At 47.4% G+C, this 12,900-nt stretch overlaps 1 protein-coding gene across 1 annotated transcript in view; it reads right to left on the bottom strand.

Annotated features, from left to right (window-relative positions):
- Positions 1-12,499, bottom strand: part of SEMA5A (semaphorin 5A) — a 133,968-nt gene extending 121,469 nt beyond the window's left edge. Inside the window, exon 1 of the mRNA XM_083519101.1 lies at positions 12,104-12,499. The gene's annotated coding sequence lies outside the window, so the exon portion shown is untranslated. The remainder of the gene's footprint in view (positions 1-12,103) is intronic.
- Positions 12,500-12,900: the final 401 nt, after the last annotated feature.

Raw genomic sequence — 12,900 nt, 5'->3', positions numbered from 1 at the left:
AACCCAATAACTTTAACAGCTGCTGATGTTATCACAGTACTGGATAGGTCTTATCTTGATTTCATGTCTGCTTAAATTTTAACTATTCTTCTGGAGCAACTAGGGGGACAAATATTGGCACATTTATGTGAAATTTCAGAAACCTGGTTCTGGATCCAGCCCTCTCATTTTGAAATATACTATTATTGGCAAGTTCACCTCTGGGCAGATCCCCCAGGGACAACAGAACTGTGGCAGGCGTCCTCCCTTCAGAGGCTGCCCAAAGAATTCCAAAAGAAGGTGTAACCTCTTGCCAATAAATAGGTGCAGCAGTTTTGAAGCATTTTAGGATTAGCCAGGACTTGAACTGGGAGCCTCCTGATCTATGCCCTGGTGTCCCTTGGGATGAATGAGTGACCTCCCAAGTCTCTGTGTGGCTCCCACCCCGCCTGCCCAGTCAAGCTAATAGTTGGACAAATCTATCCATTTGGGTTTCTCTCAGATGATCACTTCTCCGATCTCAAATTCAGTTTGTCACATTTTCCCATCAATTTGCCATTTTAAAATAAAATTTGCATGAAAATCTGCATGCTAAAATGCATTTGGTATATTATATTATATTATATTATATTATATTATATTATATTATATTATATTATATTATATTATATTATATTATATTATATTATATTATATTATATTATATTATATTATATTATATTATATTAATATTATTATATTATATTATATTATATTATTATAAAAACGTAACTGATAGAATTCTACAGGATGTGGTATTAGTGTGTGAAAACAGTCCCAATCTGATGATTCCCCAGATGCTGGAGATATCAGGTGCCATCCTGGCGCCCAGGCATCTTCGCTTGGTCACAGGTGCCTAATGCTCCGGGCGCCTGGCTAATTTCGACACTGGCTGCACAGCAGCAATACATGTTCACAATTAAACATAAAGCGCCAATGAAAACAGTAGAAAATAATCATTCAAGTGGCAGGCTGCAACAGCTGCAAAGGCCTCTTGGCTTAAAAAAGTCTTCCAGAGACACCTGAAAGTCGAAAGGGGGAGTACCTGCCATTTCTCTGCTGGAAGAGTGTTCCACAGCATGGGATCAGTGGCGATAAATGCCTGGTTTCTTGCTGAGCCAAATTGGGCCTCTGTAACTTTGAGATGACTAACAGCTCTCCTCTGGATGATCTCCAGGATCTGGCTGGGATGTCAGAGCTGGGATTCAAACCCCAAAATCTTGGCACTAGAACTCCCGGCGAGGTTTGGAGCTTTGCCTCTGACCTTACCTAGGTGCCACATGACCCAGATTCATTAGGGGGATGAAATGCCCCATACTGGCAGTTCCAGAGGAAGGTCTCCTTTAAAACCCCCACTAAATTTGGCATAACATTGAAGGGGGAAAAGAAGGAAAATGGAGAGCAGGGATTCCTCATACCCCAACAGCTTATAGTCAGTGTCCTGAAGTGGTACCTGCAATGAGGCTGGGGTGGGGCAGGAACCCTTCCCTGCATTAAATGGGGAACGTTCAAGAGGGAGGAAAGTAACAAGGAAACATTTCCCCCTTCTACTCTCCACAAACCTTCCCTACCCATAATGTGTTATTTACATTGCTATCCGAACACAGCAGGGAGAGGGGATGTGGGGAAAGTGATTTTTCTCTCTGTCCACATGCCTCGCTTCTCCTGAGCACCAAAACCAGGATGGCGTAATGGTTGGAGTGTCTGATGAGGACCTAGAATAGAATCCTAGAATCACAGAGTTGGAAGAGACCACAAGGGCCATCGAGTCCAACCCCCTGCCAAGCAGGAAACACCATCAGAGCACTCCTGACATATGGTTGTCAAGCCTCTGCTTAAAGACCTCCAAAGAAGGAGACTCCACCACACTCCTTGGCAGCAAATCCCACTATCGAACAGCTCTTACTGTCAGGAAGTTCTTCCTAATGTTCTTCCTGAGAGAGCAGCGTTGGAATCCCCACTCAGCCATGGAGCCCACGGGGGAACCTGGGGCCAGTCACCACCACCTCTCAGCCTAACCTACCTCACAGGGTTGTTGCGAGGATGAAATGGGGAGGAGGAGAGCCATGTACACCACCTCCAACTCCTCGGAAGATAAAGGCGGTACCGTCTACAAATGGAAGAAGCCCTACTGAAAGCCTCATGTTCCAGACTGACTGGGTCCTTGAGGAGGAACACACCTGTTTTTTGAATGGATGGGGAACCCTTTTCATTCCCATCTGCACTACCTGCCAGGGGTGTGGCCAGGGCAAAAGAGGGCGGAGCAATGAAGGTAAATCCCACCTTTGTTTCTACACACCTCCTCCAGGCAGATAAGCAAGGGCCATCATCATCCAGCAAAGAAATGAAACAAAACAAACTCAGGGTGAGGGGGGAGCATGGCCTGGGGAGACTGCTGAGGGCCAGTTAGGGAGGCTTGGAGGGCCACATCCAGCATTAGGTTGCCCACTTCTGTGTTAGGGATAGGAGTACACTGCAAAACATTGTCAGAGGTCAGCACCTGTAGCTAAAAATAACCACAGATAGGGGTGCTCCTGAGAAACGAAACCACATGTCACCTGCATTATTTGCACACATTATTTTGCAACAGAAATAAGAGGTATAGCACATTAAAAAAGAAACATATTGATAGATTCCACAGTAAAAAGAAAAAGAAAAAAGAATGGTGCACAAGTTCATCACGTTTCAACCACAAGCATTATCATTCCCATTTCAACTGTGTTGCTAAAGTTCCATCAAATATTATATGCAGAGGCTGGGATCAATGAAACCACAAGAAGAAATCCATACTCATCTCTGCCCACAAAAAAATGGTGTCCAAACAAGATTTGCCCTCCCCGTCCGCTTGCCTGCTTGAGTGTTGGTGGCCTGCAGGCGGCCTAGATCAGCCTTCCTCATCCTGCTGCCCCTCCAGATGTTTTGAACTACAACTCCCATCAGCCCGAGCTGGAGGGCACCAGGTTGAGGAAAGGCCAGCAGAGAGCAAATGTACTACAGGAGAACATGTTTCTTACCAGCTTGTCTGCCAAGGAAACTCTATTGTGGCTGCAGAGGCTTCTGATACGTCCAGGGGCAGTTGTTCCCAAGCTTTTCCCCCTCATGGACCCCTCTGAAAATTGCTGATTGTCTTTGGGGGGGGGGCACTTAATTCTTTTTCTGCCTGTTGCAGCAATTCTAATGTGCTGTGCTAGGTGCTGTATGATTTTTAATTGTATTTTTATTGCTTCTCTGTTATCTATTGTATTTTATTGCATTACAATCAATGCAACGCAATTCATGAAATAAAAGCAGCAATAAGAATACAATTCAAATCAATATGAATATTGGACGCAATGGATGTGCCACCCCGTCTTCGGCTACAAATCCCCAGACATGCTGTGCATCACCTGAATGAAGTTCACAGAACCAACACCCTGTGTGAAATGAGAATGCCCCCACCGAGAGCAAACCTCACACTTCTCTGAACTGCAGCTAAACCCTAGAGAAGGAAAACTGCTGAGCAAACCATTTTCCCGGGAAATTTGTCTGCTGCTACTGATCTTCCAATCCATAACCTTGCAGATGAGCAATGGCGCAGTCAGGTAATTTTAGCCTCTGGAACCCATGGTCTCATGACAGGAGGGAATGTATATTACCACACTTACTTCAAAATGTGGTCAGCCACCCCTGCTGCATTTTGAGAACTCTCTTGTTGGTTCTGCCAGGACCCTGGCCCCAAAGACCTGCTCCGATGGAGTCACTGTGGATCAGTCTCCAAACAGCCCTGGCATTTACCAGAGCAGTTTGAAAGTGGCTGAAGTAAACAAAGTTCACAGCTGAGAAGTATCAAGAGCATGGTCTTAGTCGTAAGAGCATAAAGGGACAGAGCAACCGCCCACAAGCAATCTTCAAGGGCCACGTCTGAACCAAAACTCCTCCGTCGCCTCCCTCACTCCATGGCAGCCACCTGATCCCACTGCTGCCCTCCAGTTTTCTTCTCATATCCATAACTAATTTCCTTTCCCCACATTTTATTCACCCTTCCCTCAGGCTACCAGGACCTTTTGTCTGCCTTTGCTTTTTAAAAGGTGTGGGGGTTTTCCTAGCTGTAATTATAAAACAATTAAGATATATTACTTTTGAAAAAACAGCATGAGACCAGCTGCCTTTTGCTCTGTCAGCTAGCAGCAGCTTCCTGAACTATCCCATCCTAGCTAGTCATTATAAGAACTGTAACTTGAAGAGTTGGCGGCCAAGTTTCTTTTTTTCTTTCTCCACCACCATTCCCCTTTCCTTTTGTGCTATGTATTTTAGATTGCAAGCCAGGAACACTCTTGGTTTTTATTGATCTGTGAATGTGAGAAAGCTTTAAATAAATCAACCAAAATGGAGGGCAACCAAAATGGTCAAAGGCCTGGAAACGATGCCTTATGAGGAACGGCTAAGGGAGCTGGGCATGTTTAGCCTGGAGAAGAGGAGGTTAAGGGGTGATATGATAGCCATGTTCAAATATATAAAAGGATGTCACATAGAGGAGGGAGAAAGGTTGTTTTCTGCTGCTCCAGAGAAGCGGACACAGAGCAATGGATCCAAACTACAAGAAAGAAGATTCCACCTAAACATTAGGAAGAACTTCCTGACAGTAAGAGCTGTTTGACAGTGGAATTTGCTGCCAAGGAGTGTGGTGGAGTCTCCTTCTTTGGAGGTCTTTAAGCAGAGGCTTGACAGCCATATGTCAGGAGTGCTCTGATGGTGTTTCCTGCTTGGCAGGGGGTTGGACTCGATGGCCCTGGTGGTCTCTTCCAACTCTATGATTCTATGATTCTATGAAATCATAAACAACTATAAAGGCACAATAATCAAGATGCAATTAACATTGCCAATTAGGAGAAAGGCATGCATTTATAAGTTACATGGACCACTGGAAATTGCAGAATGCACAAAAAAGTATACATTTCCTACGACAGAGACACAAAACTTTTGACCAAAGAGAGACCCAAATGTACAGAAATCCCCATCTGCCTGCATAGCTTCACACCTAATTTTTACAAACAACTACCGGTAATTTTCAGCGTCAACTGAGGATATTTTTAAACAAATGCATGTCTTTTTTTCTGTTTCCCTGGAGCATTTGGGCCTTCCTTCGCCACTTGCTTTTCAAGAACAGCAAAAGCCCATCTGCCCAGGAAGTGTATCAGCAGCTCCTGCAGTCAAGGATTCCTTGGGGCAGCTTTCCAAAGCTGTATAGGGCTGTTTGCTGAGGGGCACAAGAGAATGAGCTTATCAGGCAGGCTGGGGAACTTGGCGAAAGGCTGTGTCTTCAGTACCTAATTTTACCTGCAAAGGCCTGTTTGGGCTCCAAGATTCCTCAGATTTTTGGAGGGATTCAGAAGAGCAGACTGCCACCTGTTCTTGGCTGGTCAATCCTGCAACGCTCCGGGCTAGATGTTTAAAACTAGTCTACCATGAACAGCTGGCAAAAACTATATGTCACAGAGAGGTCAGTTTGAAATATGTTTTGGCACGCCTGATAGAACACTCATTCTTTCAAGTCAGCAATACTTTGCAGAGACAAATTGGAAAAGACAAAACCCATCTGCCTTGTGTTTTATAGCCGATTTCACAAGAGAATGTAAAGGAGAGTAGCGTGGAAGAGAAAAAGCCAATTGATTCTCTCTAGCGTATTTTTATCTTATTATTATTATTTGTTAAATTAGTTTGTGACTTTATCTTGCCCAATGCCATATTAAAGAAATACAAATACATATACTGAGGCATTTGAGAGTGTGGGAGGATAAGAATCATGACTCTTCTTTAGCAATATATTTTAATGCCTTGCTCATGCGACAATACAAGCAGCGCTCATAATGTTGATCAGACACTCAGCTTAACTGCTAGACTTTGTCAAGACCTGCCAGGACTCAAATCAGGAGCCTCCTGCTCCATTGGCTGATGCTGCCTGCTGAGCTGGTCCTGGAAAATCCTGAGGTCTGCAGCTCCAGAATGGGGTTGTCCTCTGTGGCGGAAGAGGCAATGCTCGGACGTGGAGACGGAGGGGAAATAAGGCTACACTGCAAACTGCAGCATGGGATCATTCACAAAAGCCACAGGCTCTCCCTGAGTTGGTTTGGAGATAAAAGCTCGTGGAAATGGCTTTCTGGCCTGAGAAACGGGCTACCTTTGTCCCTCGCCCATCTGGCTCACTGTCTCCTTGCGCTGCCTCCAGCCTGCTTGCTCCACTGCCCATCCCTACAACCTCCCTTCATCCCACTCAGCTCAGACCAAACTGTGTCTTCTACCTCTGCCAGTGCATGGCATGGCCTCTGGGCACCCCTTTCCACGGGAAGCCTTGAGCTTCTCCTATGGGATGCCTGACTCTGCCATGGTTGCCTGCAGTGGGAGTGAGGAACCTTCAGACCGCAAGTCCAATTCACTGGTGCCGTCAGCCGATGGCCAGGAGCACAGGGTTACACCCTGCCTTGGCTGCACACATCTTTTCCCATGATGGAACAGGCTTCCTCAGCCAAGGTGGCAGGATTGAATAGCTGCTCATCAAATGTTTTGATCTCATCTCATCAGTAGCAGGTTTTTGGAGGCTGGGGAGGGAGGAGCTGTCTGAAAGCCCTTGGCTCTGAGTCTTCCTCCTCTGGGGTTTCCCTTGGGGGCTCCTCAGCTGGCACCTCCCACCACTCCTCTTCATCCAACCAGTGCATGACAGCTGAGCCTGCCCACCTGTCGAATTTGGCCTGCCAGGGGCAGGGAGATAATAATCTGGCCCACAGGCCATGAAAGTTTATCCACCCAGGGAATGAGTCTTTGGACCAAGGTAGCAGCATGCAAGTGCTTGGCCAGCTAACGCAGTCTTACACAGAAGCACAGCATCCAGATCATGGAAAGTAAGTCATCACTCAATGCTGCAGTCACTTAGGTACATCAGCGCATGTGTGATCTGGCCCTTAACCCTACTTCAGAAATTATATGTCTGACCAAGCCCATGCGGAAACAAAGTGCTGCTTGCTTGTTGGTTATTTATTTACTTGCTTGAAACATTTATGCCCCACTGATTGAGTAAAAGCCTCCCATAGCAGTTAACATAATTGCACATTTAAAAAAACAACAACTCCCTCCAAAAGCAAACTTGAGTGCAGAGTGCCTGCAGTTTTGTGATGAACAGTACTGAGGAACAAGAGGAAGGTATCAGCATGTTCAGAATAACTCCAATGTCTACAGGAGATTAAAAAAAAAATTTAGGAGGGAAAATCTAAGGAAGCAAAGAACTTGCTCAAGAGCTCAGTTGCCTAGAACATGGTGTTGATAATGCCAAGGTTTCAGGTTCAATCCCAGGAAGGGGCAGCTGCAAATTCCTGCCTTGCAGGGGGTTGGACTAGATGATCCTCAGGGTCCCTTCCGATTCTACGATTCTAAAAAAGAAAAGAAACCACCCATCCCAAATAGCCGAATGAGGCCTGAGTACACTCAGTGACCATGAAATAGTGAGACTCTGTTGGGGAAACAAGAAAGAAAACTGGAAGAGATGGAGAATATGATGCAGTGCCCTGAAGGAAAGGATTTCTTCCAGAAATCCTAAAATGGAATGCTTCACACTGCAACAGTTAGTTGCAGCTCCCACTTGTAGTGATATAAAAGGGATGTAAAACAGAAGTAGCAGAGGAATCAGCCAAAACCATGGGTGGCAGGCAACTATGTCTTACTCAGAGTAGGCCTATTGAAATTAATGGCCCCAACCGAGTCATGTACCCTTCAGTGGGTCTGCTCTGAATAAAACATAATTGAATACGACCTACAGGAAATTCAGCATTTTAAAAAAATCTCCACTCTGCTCAAATAAGAGAATAAAAGGTGACACTGTTTATTTGTAAAACAAATTTGTCCCATTTGTAATCTTTGAGGAGATCCTACTGAACATGCGCACAGTTTGTACTTTGCATCTCTGAGGTGCTTCAGAGAAAGAAGGAGCACACATAATACAGTGGTTTTCTCATCAGCTAATTCAAAGAACTGCAAGAATATATGCCCAGAAGGAGGGAAATTATAAAATTTAAATTACCACCTATCCAAAACTCAAGCACCATCTCCAAATGCGTGAGCCTCATCTTTCATGGAACTTACTAATGGGCTGTTTGAATTATACAGCTTGACATTTTAAAAAATAAAAATCATTCTGCCCCAAGCATGTATGCTTTAATAGAATGCTATTTAAATCTGAACACTTCAGAAATATGTGGTTCTTATAATCACCCCTTAAAAAAACCACAACCACTTGTTTCTTAAAGGTTCAATTATTTGCTTCTAGAAAATGTTAGGATATTGGCTAGATATAAACTTATAAATCTAGCTAATCAATTTGTTTTCTGGCATATGCGAACCAGCACATTTTCTGTCAATTAAAATGCCATAAGGATTCTTTTCTGTTTAAATTTAGCATTTACACTTGGCAACAAACTGATACTCATTTATCAGTTCAGTACTCGGCACAATAAGGACCATTTGCACAATATGTCAGGTTATTCTCTGAAGATTTAAAGGCCAATAAATCAAAACAATCTCTGGGGCCTCTTACACAAGGAGATACCTATTTTATGAGCAAGCGGAACCCAACTGGTATTCTGGCTTCAGATGGTGTATAATAAAAGTTATTTCCCACATTACACAGAAACAAAATTGTGCGCTGGTAGTAAGTATTTATTCAAACAAAGTCCTGCATGCAGACACAACTCCATGACAAGAGTTCACAAGCAGTTGTTTGTCAAAGCCACACATGGCCAATATCTATGTGGGCATCTTCATCATTCAACAACTGAACCCACCGAGGGAGAATACAGGAATCAAGCGTAAAGCCAGCCACTGGGATGCATCCATGCGCTAACACATGTGCTTGGTGACACAAGATACATAGGCTTGAAACTCCGCAGCATAATATGCAAGCAGTAATTCACTATTATAATATTAATAATAATTTATCATTTATACCCCGCCCATCTGGCTGAGTTTCCCCAGCCTCTCTGGGCGGCTCCCAATCGAGTGTTAAAAACAATACAGCATTAACTATTAAAAACGTCCCTAAACAGGGCTGCCTTCAGATGTCTTTTGCTCAAGGGTCACACAACTAGTTAGCATGTATATTAAACTTCACAATACATGTAAACAATGAAGCATGGCTTTTAAAATGCCAGCACCCAAATCCCATCTAGTCCACCCAAGCAGTGTTTGAAATTAGCCAGGTGCCGGGGGCATTTTGCCCTGGCTCTTAGCCGCCTGCAACCAAGCGAAGATGCCTGGGCGCCAGGAAGGCACCTGACACCTGGAGGTGCCTGCCTGGGGATCCTTGGATCTGGACGGTTTTCACACACTAAGACCACATTCTGCAGAATTCTCTCGGTTATATTTTATCTGCACGATCAGAATGAATTTCAGGAAACAAAATGCTTCTTCTGTGCAGCCTGAACAGAAGCACTGAACGACGTTATAGTTAATTGTTGTCACTTGTCTTCACTTACCCTGCTCACAGTTGTGAAGAATATTTATACATGATGAAAGGTCTGTATCAACGTTAAGAAAAAGAGGTCAGAATAGGCCAATATATATGTGGACTGTCCCTGGATCAAGTGACTTTTCTTCTTTGAGTTCTCAAAGCTCTTAACTGAGCTCAAGGTTGTCCTCTGAACTGGTGAGATGTTTAACTGAGAATCAATCACAGTCAGACCATCATTTGAAAAATAAGACTTTAGAGCTGTCGTGCCCCAAAAGGGCAACTAGACATTCCGTTTTGGAGACTGTAACCTTGGTTTGAGGAGCCATTTATTGCCTAGCTCATATCTCTTGGTTTCTAACCCTGCATCCAAGACCAAAAAAAGGCAGCCAGGAAAGGCCTGCCTGAGTCTTTGCCTGTTGACTGATCAAAAGCATGCTGCTTTAAGGATAAATGGACTCTTGATAAAAGGATTCTTCTTTCTAGAGTTATTAATTTCATGCTACTGTGATAGTTTTTCATAAACAGCAATGTCTTCTTATTTAATGTTTGATGCAAGTTCCCCAATGAATCATTTTAGTTAAAAGGAAACAAGCACAGGTGTGGCGGAATCAGGTGTAACTAACCTATTGTGTTTTTAATATTCAGTTGGGAGCCACCCAGGGTGGCTGGGGAATAAACAATAAATTTATTTATTTTTTATTATTATTATTATTATTATTATTATTATTATTATTATTATTATTATTATTGCCCTCCAGATTACAGCTCCTACAACCCCTGACAATTGGCTTACCTGGAGGTCCTCTGTGCTACGCCTGTTTTCAATAAAGGACTATCAAATGGGCCAGAGTCAACCTGCAAACGGAAAGGGCTTTGAATTTTATGGAATTGTTATAATAGCAACATATGCCCTCTGATTCCTCTAGAGCAGGAAGGGCCAGAGCTCAGTGCATCTGCCTTGCATGTCAAGGGCCCCAGGTTGAAACTCCCAGACAGGTAGTGGATTCCAGGTAAGAGAAGGCTGGAAAAGGCTCCCTGTCTGAAACTAGGGGCAGCTGCTGCCAGCCTGTGTAGACGCCACTCCGCTAGATGGGCCAGTGATGGGACTTGCTCTCAGGCACTTTGCTCTGTCAGACTGAAGTAAATAGGACAGGATTTTAGGTGCTGGTTGTCTTAGACCGCAACACTAGGAACAAGCCCCAAAGAGCCTAAGCTTACTAACTTCTTTTAAGCTGTCTTGTAGGTGGGTTCACAAAAGTTACAAGGCTGAAAAATAAAAACTTCCAGAGAAAAGAAGCTCCATCGCCTGCGGTCAGCATAAAACATAGGCTAGTAGGCTCTCAGTAGGGTAGTAAAAAGAAAATAAATTTGCCTTCTCCCAAGTGGATCCCTCAGTTGCCTGCAAGGAATTTAGCAATTCCAGTTGCTAAATGCAAGGCACAGGTTTCTATCCTTTTGCTTAATGAGCGCAGCATTATAGAAGCCAAGTCAGAAATTTAACTTGATTCTTCAAAGGCAATTTAGCCAGCCAAAATCTCCCTTCTCCCTTCCTCAAAGATCAGAAGTGCCAGATAACATCAAGGACGGTTCTGCATAATGGAGAACATCTGCGCAAACCCTTTGGCTTTTGACTCCACCACCTTCCCTCTCAAATCAATCAGGTTTTTTGGCGCGTGTTCCCCCCCCCCCCAACAAGGCGCCCAAGGAGCCTTTTCTGGAGCCTTCCTTGGGGCGCCCCCTGCCGGTCAGGGCGCAGACTCCCGCAGCGAGAGTCCAGAAGGTGCAGGAAATGGTAAAGTGAAAAGAACACCGACGGCGCGACCTCCGAAGCCTCCGCGGAGCGCAGGGCGCAAACCCGCCGCCTCCCCTCCCCCCCCCCCATCGCGAGCAGCTCCCCTCGGCTCCGACGTGCTCTCCCGCAAAGAGGAACCGGCCACACAAGGGCTCCTCGTCACCGCGCAACATCCGCGGCCAGAGACCGCTCCTCGCGCAACGCCCCCGCCCTCCCGACGGCTTTTCGTCCACAGACGCCCCTTGCTTCCCGCACCTCCTTCCCCCGCCCCGTCGGGAGCAGGTTTGCACTGGGAACCAGTGGCGTAGCGTGGGGGGTGCAGGGGGGCCCGGCCGCACCGGGCGCAACATCTGGGGGTTAGGGGGCGCAAATCCACGGGTTAGGGGGCGCAAATTACTTGCCTTGCCCCGGGTGCTGACAACCCACGCTACGCCACTGCTGGGAACGCCAAGTTTCCTTTCCACCCGAGAGCCCCCCGCTCCGCCCAGCGCGCTCCTTCACCGGGCAACGCCATCCAAGCTTGCAAGCCCAGCGAACTCCGTGGGGCTTCCGGAGCGGGAACACTCGCCCGACCAAGCGAGCCTCGGAAGGGCTACTCACGAGTAAACCCCGCGGAAATCTACCGGGCTTGCCGTGCGAGCAATCAAGGAAGGTAACTGAAATGACCCGACGCCGCTTCCCGCGAAGAAGACCCCGGCCCCCGGGAAATTGCCTGCATTGCAGGGGGTTGGACTAGATGACCCCCGGGGACCCTTCCCACTCTACCATTCTCCTCTAATGCCAAGGATGTACTGAGACGGGGGTCCTGACGGGGCACTTACCCCAGGGGAAGCACCATAGCGGGGCCCGCGCCGCGTGGTTGTCGCCGAAGGGCAGATCCGACGGCAGCTGCGGAGAGCCCCGGGGGCAGCCCCGGCAGCGGCAGCAGCAAGGGCGGCGGCGCTTGCCGGACCTCCGCGCTCATAAAGCGCCCGGCGGGGATCCTGGCTCGGCTCGGCGGGTGGAAGGGTCGAGGCGGCGGGAGGCGCCGTCCGGAGCGGGATCCGCGGGGCGCGAGCGAGCGGCAGCGCAGGACCAGGCGCGCCCGCAGCAGGTCCCGGCGGAGGCGGCAGGGAGGCTGAGGCTGCTGCTGCTGCTGCCGCGCTTGCCGCTCCTCCTCCTCCCCCGAGGGGGAGGCTGGAGCCGGCGGAGCCCCTTCCCGCCCCTCCCTCGGGCTCGCCCACAGGGGCGGCCCGGCCCGCCCTCCCGCTCCGCCTCCGCGTCCGAGGTCCGCGCCGCGCTGCTCAGAGACCTCCCTCCCTCCGGCTAGGAGCCAGTGACGTCTGCCTTTCGTGCCCGTCGCGGCTGCCGCCTGCTTCCCCGGGAGACCGGGCGTCTCTCCCACGTGCAGCGCGCCCGCCCGCGGGCTTCAGACGTGCTGCGGGTTACGGAGTAGGATTGCCCCGTTTCAGGGCGCGGGGAGGGGTAGCCTTCTCCCCAGAGGAGGAGCCGGGGCACTGACAGACGGCGGAGGGGAGACAAGACCACCAACACATCCAGATACTTAGCTGCCATTTAAAAAGAAAGTCAATCAGACATTTCTGAAGAAAGTTAGAGCAGACCCCGTGGAGAAACAGCG

The sequence above is a fragment of the Podarcis liolepis genome, assembly GCF_965112155.1.
Source record: "Podarcis liolepis genome assembly, chromosome: 8".
In the NCBI taxonomy this organism is placed as follows: domain Eukaryota; kingdom Metazoa; phylum Chordata; class Lepidosauria; order Squamata; family Lacertidae; genus Podarcis; species Podarcis liolepis.
The sequence above is the reverse complement of the archived record's forward strand: the minus strand, read 5'-3'. Positions and strand labels throughout refer to the sequence as shown.